The following is a 12,981-nucleotide window of genomic DNA, read 5'->3' on the forward strand; positions in this document are numbered from 1 at the left end:
GGGGAAATTTGCGGGGGGGGGGGGGGGGGGTCGAATGGGGGAGGAAGTGGGGCCGGCCGGTGTGACCGAGCGGTTCTAGGCGCTTCAGTCTGGAACCGCGCGACCGCTACGGTCGCAGGTTCGAAATCTGCCTCGGGCATGGACGTGTGTGATGTCCTTAGGTTAGTTAGGTTTACGTAGTTCTAATTTCTAGGGGACTGATGACCTCAGATGTTAAGTCCCATAGTGCTCAGATCCATTTGAACCATTTGGGGAAATGGGGCACGGAGATTAGTTTTAAATACACAGGGGGAAGAAAGAGAGAAGCTAACTACATATGCTAAAGGGTGGGAGCAAAACATAAAGTGTAAGGGGAATGGGGGAGGTGGTTGGGGGCTGGAGAAGGGAGAGGTGTGATAGAGTGGTAAACGGGGTGGGATGGAGTTGGTGGAGTGGAATGGTGGGTGTCGGAGGAAGAGAGGGGAGGGGGGGGGGGGATGTGATGAATAGGAACAAAATTTGCTTCTGTCAGCTAAATTCTTATACTGATGAGGTGTAGCATTAGTAGTAATTAGTTGCTACGTAATTAAACCAACATTCTGCACCCTATTGAAAATAACATACTAACTGTAACGAACTGGCCGTAATGTACTCATTTAACTATAATGGAATGATTGTGGCATTAACTGTGGCTAACGACGTAATTACATTCTATCTAAGAAGGTCGCCAAGTTCTTGTAACTAATTCTGTGCAAGAGAGGAATTAATTATATACTAGGAAATGATAATAAAGCACTGCAACTGCAGCAAAGCAATTAAACGGAAAAAATATGACTGATCTGAAAAAGCCACACGTCGCGAGTTACTGGACATCCAGTTGCGGTATTGGCGTGTAAATTCCAGCTTTCGTCGCAGATGAACAGCAGTCAGTATGGGTCATAAACCAAAAGCCTTCTGCAGAGACCCATACGCAGCAACGTTCACTGAAATGTCGTTCGAACAAACACTGTTGGTGGCCCCTTGGATCACGTGAGCGGTCAGTTGCTCATCAGTTGCGCCTGTATTACCCGCGCCGGCCGCTGTGGCCGAGCGGTTCTAAGCGCTCCAGTCCGGAAACGCGCTGCTGCTACGGTCGCAGTATCGCATCCTGCCTCCTTAGGTTAGTTAGGTTAGTTAGGTTAGTTAGGATTAAGTAATTCTAAGTCTAGGGGACTGATGACCTAAGAAGATAAGTCCCATGGTGCTCAGAGCCATTTCTATTAGCCCGTATACGTCTCTGCAGCCGTCGTTCATCCCTGTCATCTATGGCGTGGTGCACGACAGTTCCCGGTTTTGGATAACGTCGTTTTGCCATGCACGGTATACTTTAACAACGGCGGTAAGCGAAAAGTTTATAAACTTAACTGCTTCGGAAGTGCTTCAACCGCTGGCCCGGAAGCCAATGACCATGACCTTTTGGACGTGAGATGAATCACTCTGTTTCCGCTTACCACAACGAGTGGTTCAAAATGGTTCAAATGGCTCTGAGAACTATAGGACTTAACTTCTGAGGTCATCAGTCGCCTAGAACTTAGAACTAATTAAACCTAACTAACCTAAGGACGTCACACACATCCATGCTCGAGGCAGGATTCGAACCTGCGACCGTAGCGGTCGTGCGGTTCCAGACTGTAGCGCCTAGAACCGCTCGGCGACTCAGGCCGGATCCACAACAAGTGCACTGTTGTCCGCGTCCCTCCGACACGCTTTATGGTACGCCCTCCACTGCTAGTGCTGCCACATGCCGTCTGTGTGTGGTTGCTCGTTGACCTCGAACGTAGGCGGTGGTCGCATTAATGTGACTGGACCGTGTATAACCTCAAAAAATAATTTGTTATAGTGAGAGGGGTGGCTTGCTTAAAGTTACTGTAGTGGTTTTTTTTCGGGTTGCGCTAGATAGGCATTAGCTGTCTACGAATTATTATTACTGCTTAATGGCGTTTTTATGCAGGTGGGATGGTGATTCTGTTGTTTGATATTGTTTGCAAATTTGTTGTATTTGTTTCCACTTTTCAGTGGTGTACGTTCAAAACGTCTTATTTTAAAATTCATATTTGTCATTCACATGATAGGTTAATTCACATAATTATGTCTGTTTTGCTGAATTTCTTTGAAGGTCGCAGAGTGCTCGTAATGAGGAAAGAGTATACAGTACTCGCCACTTTCTTTTCGAGACAGATGTAGATCAGTCACATGCATTCCGCATCTTTTTAGTAGTAAATGCCATTATGCAGCACTCGTCTCCAAGCACGGATGTGTGGCGGCATCCTTCGGGCCCAAGGAGGTTAAAACATATTCTAACTTCCTTGACAGAATAGATTCTGACCTAGCCAAACCTCCTTCATATCGTCAGACACTGACAATGATCGGTCGATGTTATCGGAAAGCCTCTGGCGACGACATCTGGCGACCACTGTCGGTGCCTATATGAAAGCAGCCTTATACACTATCACCGTATGTAAGTCCGCCCCCATAACTGAATGGTCAGCGTGACGTACTGCCGTACTAAGGGGCCCGGGTTCGATTCCCGGCTGGGTCGGGGATTTTCTCGGCTCGGGGACTGGGCGTTGTGTTATCTTGTTATCTGCATCATCATTTCATCCCTATCCGGCGCGCAGGTCGCCCAATGTGGCGTCGAATGTAATAAGGCCTGCACCAAGGCGGCCGGACCTGCCCCGTAAGGGGTCTACCGGCCAATGACACCGAACGCTCATTTCCATTTACCGTATATAAGAGACACGCCTCCTTAGCGAAGCTATGGACACACGCCTGACCGCTGGCACTCGTCTACTGGTTAAGTCTGTTGGAATCCTGGCGATGGACGAAATTTTCACGGCCATTATGCGGCCGGTAAGGGCAGGAGAGGTGGTGGCACAAAGTTCCTGATCACGAGTCTTTGCGCCAGTGTCCTGGATTGAATTTACACTTCTTCAAAGTGTCTCATGACGTGAGAGCATGTGACACTGCTCGTGGTTTCCGTTTGTCAAAGTGGGACGTTAAACAAGGCGGCCCACTTGGTCCTTTTAGAGAGGACTGTAAGTGCTGGCATCAGTCTGCACCCCTTCCCTTCTCTCATCATCATCACCGTCATCATCATCAACATACAGCTACACTACACACACACACACACACACATATATATATATATATATATATATATATATATATATATATATATATATATATATATATATATATATATATATATATAGGGTGAGTCACCTAACGTTACCGCTGGATATATTTCGTAAACCACATCAAATACTGACGAATCGATTCCACAGACCGAACGTGAGGAGAGGGGCTAGTGTAACTGGTTAATACAAACCATAAAAAATGCATGGAAGTATGTTTTTTAACACAAACCTACGTTTTTTTAAATGGAATCCCGTTAGTTTTGTTAGCACATCTGAACATATAAACAAATACGTAATCAGTGCCGTTTGTTGCATTGTAAAATGTTAATTACATCCGGAGATATTGTAACCTAAAGTTGACGCTTGAGTACCACTCCACCGCTGTTCGATCGTGTGTATCGAAGAGCACCGAATTACGTATGCATCCACAGGGAACGGTGATGGACCTTAGGTACAGAAGAGACTGGAACAGCACATTACGTCCACATGCTAACACCTTTTTATTGGTCATTTTCACTGACGCACATGTACATTACCATGAGGGGTGAGGTACACGTTCGACGGGCGTTTCATACGACGTGGAGGACGCATTAATTGGCCAGCCCGTTCTCCTGATCTTACACCTCTGGACTTCTTTCTGTGGGGTACGTTAAAGGAGAATGTGTACCGTGATGTGCCTACAACCCCAGAGGATATGAAACAACGTATTGTGGCAGCCTGCGGCGACATTACACCAGATGTACTGCGGCGTGTACGACATTCATTACGCCAGAGATTGCAATTTTGTGCAGCAAATCATGGCCACCACATTGAACATCTATTGGCCTGACATGTCGGGACACACTGAATTCCACTCCGTAATTGAAAACGGAAACCACGTGTGTACGTGTACCTCACCCCTCATGGTAATGTACATGTGCGTCAGTGAAAAAGACACATAAAAAGGTGTTAGGATGTGGACGTAATGTGCTGTTCCAGTCTCTTCTGTACCTAAGGTCCATCACCGTTCCCTTTGGAACCCTACGTAATATATATACAGGATGAAGAGAAATTCACACACTCGGGCTTCGCAGCGCGACTCCTCACATGCCAGCGATAAAAAAATGTCTGTCACAAAATTTCGTCCGGCTAGAACATCCCGGAGAAAAAGGACGTTAAAGAGTGGCAATCTGGCCACACTATAATCACATGTATAGTACCTAGCTCTGTCGAAACATAAGGTTGCGCTGTACAGTTGGTGCAGTGGATACAGTTTTGGGTGAGAATGCAGAAGGTCGAGGGTACGATCCTGGGTTCAAGTATGTGTTTTTTATTTGGTAAATGTAGTCCAAGTGGTACGGTATCTGGCATCTTAATCGTGTACAGTGATTGCAGCCGGTCCTCCGGAAACATTTGCACTTATCTACGACAATCGTAGAAATGGAACATTGGTCAGGTTGGAAAGATGCCCTTTCTACGTCGTGGGCTCGAATTTACTCGCACCATTTCCTCTACTAGAAGCGAAACCTCTTTTCTTTGTACCCTTTGTAATGGCCACATAGATTAGTACCAACTATTATTCTTGCCTCGTTCAGGTCCATTACATTTGGCGTTAGGACCTTATGTTACCAGTAGGACTAGCAACGTGCTTTGCGAATAATGTCGAAACTCGGTAACTATTTGTATGTGTTATCACCGTGGTCCCATTAATTGTTTCGACTGTCTGTTTCTTATTAGTCTAACCACGCTGAAGCGCTACAAAACGTTGTAAATTTAGGGTACATGTGACATAAGAAACGGTGCATATTACAGTATCAAATGTCAGAATGAAATCAGCAAATAAAAAAATTCACTCCCACCCAGGATTGAACCGTCGACCTCCTGCATGCTAACCCAAAACTCTAACCACTGCACCAACTGTGCAGCATAAATGAAAATTTCCTGTCACAGGTAGTTACCGTACGTGTTATTACAGTGTTGCCAGATTGCCACTCTTTAATGTCCTTTTTCTGCCGGATATACTCGCCAGAAATTTTGCGAAAGACCTTTTTTTTTATCGCTGGCATGTGAGGAGTCGCGCTGTGAAGCCCGAGTGCGCGAATTTCGCTTCACCTTGTATATTGCGATCGCCTACAAACCATATATACACGTACGACAAGGAAAAGGGCAAAAGTAAACGGAGGAAGATCTCTCTTCCTGGTAGGCAGCTGAACCCACCCCATAAGACATACCATATGACATTTAATTTTTATTGAGATGTGCTTGTCTGTGAACAGCATATCAAGACGTACTGCAGTACCACTAGTAGAATTTGTAAATAATGGTGGTGCTTTGTACAACGAAGTTTATCATATGTTAACAAAAATACTTCGCGATCGAGAGGGAAGTAAATCTTCGTATTACTAACAGTGAGGGTTACGGGAGAACATGGGCTTGCTACTAGTAATGAGAGAGGAGAAAGCCTAATTAAGTTCTGCAATAAGTTCCAGCTGGTAATAGCGAATATTCTGTTCAAGAATCACAAGAAGAGGATTATATTTGGAATAGGTCAGCAGATTCGGGAAGATTCCAGTTACATTACATCATGGTCGAGCAGATTCCGAAATCAGATACTGGATATAGATTCAGATGCCAATTTAATAGTGGCGAAGAGCGGGCTGGAGGTAAACATACTAGTCAGGAACAATCAATACGCAAAGATGTGGGATATGGAAGTACCGAGGAATGAAGAGATACGCTTGAAGTTCTCTGAGGCTATAGAGACCGCTGTAAGTAATAACACAGTGAGAAGTTCAGTTGAAGAGGAATGGACGTATTTAAAAAGGGAAATCAAAGAAGTCGGAAAGAAAAACAGGCACAATGAAGGCACCTGCGAAGGAACCATGGGTAACAGAGGAAATACTTTAGTTCATCGTTCAAAGGAGGAAGTACAAAAATTTTCAGGAAAATACAACTCACTTATTAATCAAGTAAATAATAAGTGCAGCGACGCTAAGGCGAAATGACTGCATGAAAAACGTGAAGAAATAGAAAAAGGAATGATGTCGGAAGCACTGGCTCAGCATGCAGAAAAGGTAGAACAACCTACGATGAAATTAAAAGCAAGGGTGGTAATATTAAGAGAGCAATGGGAATTCCACTGTTAAACGTAGAGGAGAGACCCAATTATTTGTATGAGATGAGCGACTCCAGTTGTGATTCTTTGATATTGGAGGTTACTACCATTTTACGCTTTGTCAGCTGCACAGTTTTACATTTATAAACACATGAGATCAGTTACTCCACTTCTAAATCTTATGGAGATCTGAAAGGATATTTGTGCATGCTCTCTCAAATAGTTCTTTATATTGAATCACCTGAAAAAAGTCTGGGGTGAACCTACCGACGATGACAAAAATGGGCTGTTCATATCCGGCAAATAAAAACAATAGGTGGACCTGAATTCCCAGAATTCAGTCAGCGAACATGGCTGTCGCTAGTTTTAAAACCAAACAGCGACGAGACTTAAAAGAAAGACCACTCAGCCAGTCTGGGAGAATGTGAGGAGTAGGTGGTTTTGGACGCCGTTACAGGAATTACCATCGGTCATCCCATTTTCACGCCAGTACCCGTTAGTATCCTCTCCACGCTATAGACATTACTTTTAATGTATCCAATCGTAGATTTAAACTTATTCGGCGTTACGCTACTCGGTTATTACAGTGAGTCCAACTGTACAATACTCATACTTAAAAAGGGTATCTACTATCGTTGCTCACAGCTATACGTTACTTCTGCTTCGAGAATACTGGCGGTAAAATTTCGTCTTTTTTTTCAGTGGTTTGCTGTGGACAATCCGCTGCACCACAAGCAACAAAACTGCAGGAAAGATTAACACAAGGCCAACTGATGTTTTACTACTTCCTCTTAAATGAATCTCATGTGAGGAAAACCGACTTTTTTAGTTCCTTTGCAACATGCGGGTTGTTCGTTAACATGCTGGTGGCAAGCGTTTACTTTATCCTCCTATGGACGGTGTACTCGCATCTCTCCGGATCGGTCGCAGTTGTTTCATAAGTCATGTCGGAATTTGTCCGTGGTCAGTTTGCCAGTTACGTTTCTTGAGAGTGGTTCAGTAAGAACAGACAAGGTAGTTTACACCCTTTTCTACTAGAAACCAACGACCCACTATCCTCCTGGAACACTGCCAACAGCTAGGTATCTCCGATAACTTCAGTGTTGAGGAGGGTGTATTTCCCCCAGCAGAAACAGTTCGAAAATCAGTAGCAGGGCAATGTTTACTGCTGTGGTTGTGATTTAGTTGAACTTCGTATTCGACCATAAACAGTGAGAGGCAGCTAAGGCAGGCTATCCCAGATACTCTGCTTGACAAAAAAAAGTCGAGCACCCAGAAGGGAAGAACAAAACACAGGCGATGAGATTTTATGTCTGTGATTAAACGTAAAATATGCAAAGAACTTGGCTAATGACCCAGCTTATCAGTACGACGTTGCATCCTCTATGACCTTGATGCACGCTTTAAGAGATGGCGCCTGAACTGGTTCCACACACGTTATATCGGGTACAATTCTGGGGAACTTGCTGGCCCGGGAGTACCTCAACTTCATCAAGACAGCTGTTAGGGAAACGTCTCATGTGAGGATGAGCATTGTCCTGTTGAAAACTGGTACCACGATACTGTTACATCAAATATAACAAGTGAGGATGCAGGATATCCGTGACTTACCGCTGTGCAGTCAGAGTTCTCTCAATCACCACCGGCCGAGACCTGTATACCCGAAAAAACATTGCATTGTACTTCTTAGCGCCTGCTGTTGACAGCAGTAATTCCCTGTTCACTCTTTACCCTCAAGTTTACATTCAATACTGCACGGTTCTGCCTGGTGTTCTTTTTCAGGCAGTGTTAATTGCACGTTGACAGCGATACACAGCAGTACAGGTAGGTTTAATGATGAACAGTTGTCAGATATTGAAATCGTGTTTGGGTTCACTGAATGTATAAAGCGGTGGCACAACGAACTTATGGAGGACTGGAGACATACTAATCCTCAAGAAAAAAAGGAAGTACAAGTAATCCGCTGAATTATAGAGCCATACAGTGACATAGATTGTAAGTAGGCTGTTTAGGTTTTTATCTTGGTAACGCCACGTAGCGCTCTGTATGAAAATCACTGACTGTACTGTGTGCAGTCTGTGGCTGGTTGGTCTCATTGTTGGAATATTCGCTATTGTAGTGTTGGGCAGTTGGATGTGAACAGCGCGTCGCGTTGCGCAGTTGGAGGTTAGCCGCCAGCAGTAGTGGATGTGGGGAGAGAGATGACAGAGTTTTGAGAGCCGACGATCTGGACGTGTGTCCGTCAGAAAAAGGAAATTTGTAAGGCTGGATGTCATGAACTGATATATATATATTATGACTTTTGAACACTATTAAGGTAATACATCAAAATCTTTCATTTGCTAACTATGCCTAACCGTAGTTAGTGCCTTCAGTAGTTAGAATCTTTTATTTAGCTGGCAGTAATGGCGCTCGCAGTATTGCAGTAGTTTGAGTAACGAAGATTTTTGTGAGGTAAGTGATTCATGAAAGGCATAGGTTACTGATACTCAGGGCCATTCTTTTGTAGGGATTATTGAAAGTCAGATTGCGTTTCGCTAAAAAAATATTGTCTGTCAGTTTAGTGTTGATCAGAATAAGTAAAGAAAGAAATGTCTGTGTACGTTCAGTTTTGTTCAGCTGTTTGAAAATCAAATAACGTAGAGGTTTTCCAGCACTGTCGTTTATAATTTTTTCTAAGGGGACGTTTCAAGATCTGCACCAGGATTTTGGAATTTTTTTATTTATTTGTCTTTTTTTTGTTTCATGACCATATAGCGGACAAAAATGTATACATGTTAGTAACAACTGCCAGTTTCCACGGCAAAGGAGGTATAACGTTTATAAAATCGTTGTGTTTACACTACGCAAATCTATGCACAAAATTTAAATTAAACTCAGTTACAACAAAACGAGTATTATTTACTCGAAGCGATTCTTCGGTTCTGCTTTGCTCCCTCCGAGTGGCCGCTCTCGCATATGGTCTCGTGTTGCTGGTCTCTGCTGTGTAATATATATAAAACTACTTGTCATACTGATAGGATATGAAATTTGCCGCGACGAATCTTATGAACACGCCTAATTCTTTGAGAGCTGTGTACGTAAGTTCATACAGTCTAACGTCTTTGGTTCACAATGCAATTGGGCGGGGGGGGGGGGGGTTTCGCAGCCCATAGCACTTAGTTGTGTAACATCCTCTTGACATTGTATGCATCATATACCAATGCGTTAACGGGATCGTAGGGTATATCGTTATATAATATTTCCTTTACCATTTGTTCGTCTTCTCCACATCTGGTCCCACCTCATTAGGATTTTGGAATAGGCCTGTATACTGTGTTGCAACATCACGAAATACCTCGAAGAACACGATCTGTTGAGACATAACCAGCACGGATTCGTAAAATATCGTACTTGTAGAACGCAAATGGCTCTTTATTCACAGGGAATCTTAAATTGATCCCACGTTGTTAGATTTCCGGAAGGATTTTGACACTGTTCTTCACAAGTGTCCAGTAATCAAACTGCGTACCAAACCGAAGTTTTGTGTGGGGATTCCCAAGGAAACGTTACAGGTCATCTGCTGTTCTGAACGTACTTTAATGAGAACACACATATATATATATATATATATATATATATATATATAGAATGGATGAAAATTGGGGAAGAAATAGCTTTAAATATTTTTGTTATTTACTCTTTCAGTACGAACTTTGTTGTAGAACCCTTTATTTACGTAAATTCATTTAGACAGAATTAAGCAAATTTAAAATTATGTGAACCTTAGCAACCCTCTCCTGCTGATAAATTCAAACTAACTGATTAATAACATTTATGACTTTGAAAATTATTTAAATTAAATTTTTTACGCATTTCGGCCTTCGCACACATTTTCTAAATGCAGTGGTTTTTTAAATATTTACTGAATTCTTTCCTGTCGTTAGCTATGGAACACAAGACTGTCTCTGTTAGCATAAAATGGTTAAATATTGCCAAGCCGACCTGAACATTTAATTATCATTGACAAAACACACTTCACTATACGTTTAAGTTATTTCCTTTAGATATTGAAAGAACCAACAGATTAACAACTTCAACGTTAATTATCCGCCTACGAATTCACAAATGTAAAACCAGTAATAAATTCAGTCAGCCTCAGGATCGCTGTAAAAGAAAAGTATTTCGTAATTCACTGCTAATTTTACCTGCTCCCGATTTACGGGTTTGGTTAATTTTATAGCGAAACAATTTTTTTAATGTGCCGCCGCTGCAAATCGTTCGGTCGCGGCACAGCCCAGCAACACCAACGATAATCGCTAAAAGTGCTGAAAATTCTTTAAAGAAATATTATAGATGACATGGGCAAGCTAATTTACATTAGTAATACACAATTTTTGATAAATTATAATGTATTTAGACCATAACAATAATTAAAATTACACACCTTTATAATTTCTCCTCTAATGGCGGCTAAAGATAGATACAGACAAAAAAAGTCGACTCATTCATATAATGCTACGTCACGGGTTCCTTTCTCTCTCTCTCAGCTCTCGAGGAAGACGACAAAGATTGCACATTATGTAGTGCTTTTTATAGTATTGCTGATAAAGAATATCTCTTTGTAATCTTACAACATTATTTTCCTCTGTGGCTACATTTTACATTTTTTCATCGCAGATATTAACATATTTCGTAATTACATTATGAGTATAGAAATATTACAATCATAAATACATCGAGAATATTATTACAGAAAATATTACAATAATAACGAACGTCCTTTACACAAAATTAAATAATATTTTTGTTAAACAATTACAGTACATACGAATTGCTTTTTTGTTGGTATGAACTGTACGTAGTGTTCTCATTACCGTACACGTTCCTTCCTAACAGGCGTGCCACAGTTGTTGTTAAGCATTTGCAAATGTGCACGCTCGAGTTCAGCAATTCTGTGTGTCATTTCATTTTAATAATAGTGTGTGTGCTGCCAGGGAACGTTATAGTACACAAATAATTTAGGGGACAATCCTACCAGTACTCTGAGATCGTTTGTTGATCATGCCATCGTTCGTCGCGTAGTAAAGTCTCCACAAGATCAGAACTAATTACAAATGACTTAATCAGTTTATAGGTACTGCTACAAGAGAAAATCGAACATGAACAATAAATGTGAGATTCTCCACTCGAGTACTAAAACAGTTCCTTTAAATTTAGATTAAGCTATTCATCATACAAATATTAAGGTTACCGATTCTGATAAATACCTAGGGATTACAATTACGGACAACTTAAACTGGTGACATACGTTAGAAAGTGTTGTAGGCAAAACGAACCAAAAACCGGCGTTTCGTTTGCGAACACGTAGAATGAGCAAGAAAGCTGCTACAAAGATTACCCTTGTCGTTCTCTTCTTTACTGTTGCTGTCCAGAATTGGATCTTTACCAGACAGAACTGTTGGAAGACACTGAAAAGTTTAAATAAGGGTAGCTCGTTTTGTATTATCACGAAATAGCGCAGAGAGTATCGCAGATGTGATAAGCGAGTTGGGGCGGCAGTCATCAAAGCAAAGACTTTTCTGTTTCTGGAAGACCTTTTCAAGTAATTACAATCATACTGTGATATCGTCGAGAGAATGTGGTATCACACCAAAGTCAACAAGGTGAATCGATTCCACAAACACACACGACGGCTCCCTGCAATCCGCAACAACCAACGGGAGGCACTCTAGAAGTCACGCATTATAGCAGTGCCCTCACGGTAAGGTCAATATCAGGTGGAGCATGCAAGAGCTCAGCCCTAATTCGTGACCTCAGTTACAGGAGTCAGCATCATCTTGTAGGACAGTGAAAGTTAAAATTTCTACTGACACGATGTACTTCATAGTACATGAGAACAGTTTGTTAATCTGTGCATCAAGTGAAGCTTTCATACACAATGACAGTTGTAAATGACCAGGCAAGCCCGTGGCAAAGGACTATATCAAAGTTAAGTAAATCTTCCATTTCTTTGCGTAATAAAGTAAACTAATATTTCATGTGTTCTAGTTTGATGAGTCTTCTTCCAGAGCAGTCAAAGAACCCACAGTTATGGCCAGAAAAAAGTACTTTGGTCTGGTCACAACACATCCATTCTTTCCGCCGTACACAAACTTTTTTGGTGACTTCATCTACGGAAGGACAAGAGACCATCGTGACAAAATAAGAAAACTTAGAGCAGGCACGAAAAGAATTAAGTGTTCTATAATGACGGAAAAATCGCAACTTCAAACGTAATTAATGTAGTGTAATGAAATTTCGTGATCTACATCTACATCCATACTCCGCAAGCCACCTGACGATGTGTGGCGGAGGGTACTTTGAGTACCTCTACCTGCTCTCCCTTCTATTCCAGTCTCGTGTTGTTCGTGGAAAGAAAGATTGTCGGTACGCCTCTGTGTGGGCTCTAACCTCTGATTTTATCCTTATGGTCTCTTCGCGAGATATACGTAGGAGGGAGCAATGTACTGCTTGACTCCTCGGTGAACGTGTGTTTTCGAAACTTCAACAAAAGCCCGTACCGAGCTACTGAGCGTCTCTCCTGTAGTAGTTTATCTATCATCTCCGTAACGCTTTCGCGATTACTAAATGATCCTGTGACGAAGCGCGCTGCTCTCCGTTGGATCTTCTCTATCAACCCTATCTGGTACAGATCCCACACTGGTGAGCAGTGGTCGAACAAGTGTACTGTAACCTACTTCCCTTGTTTTC

At 42.2% G+C, this 12,981-nt stretch overlaps 1 protein-coding gene across 1 annotated transcript in view; it reads right to left on the reverse strand.

The window, feature by feature from the left end:
• The window catches only part of LOC126153714 (uncharacterized), a 50,311-nt gene that overhangs the window by 14,056 nt on the left and 23,274 nt on the right, over positions 1-12,981 (reverse strand). The gene's annotated exons all lie outside the window — the stretch shown is intronic.

Source organism: Schistocerca cancellata, chromosome 2 (genome assembly GCF_023864275.1).
Source record: "Schistocerca cancellata isolate TAMUIC-IGC-003103 chromosome 2, iqSchCanc2.1, whole genome shotgun sequence".
In the NCBI taxonomy this organism is placed as follows: Eukaryota; Metazoa; Arthropoda; class Insecta; order Orthoptera; family Acrididae; genus Schistocerca; species Schistocerca cancellata.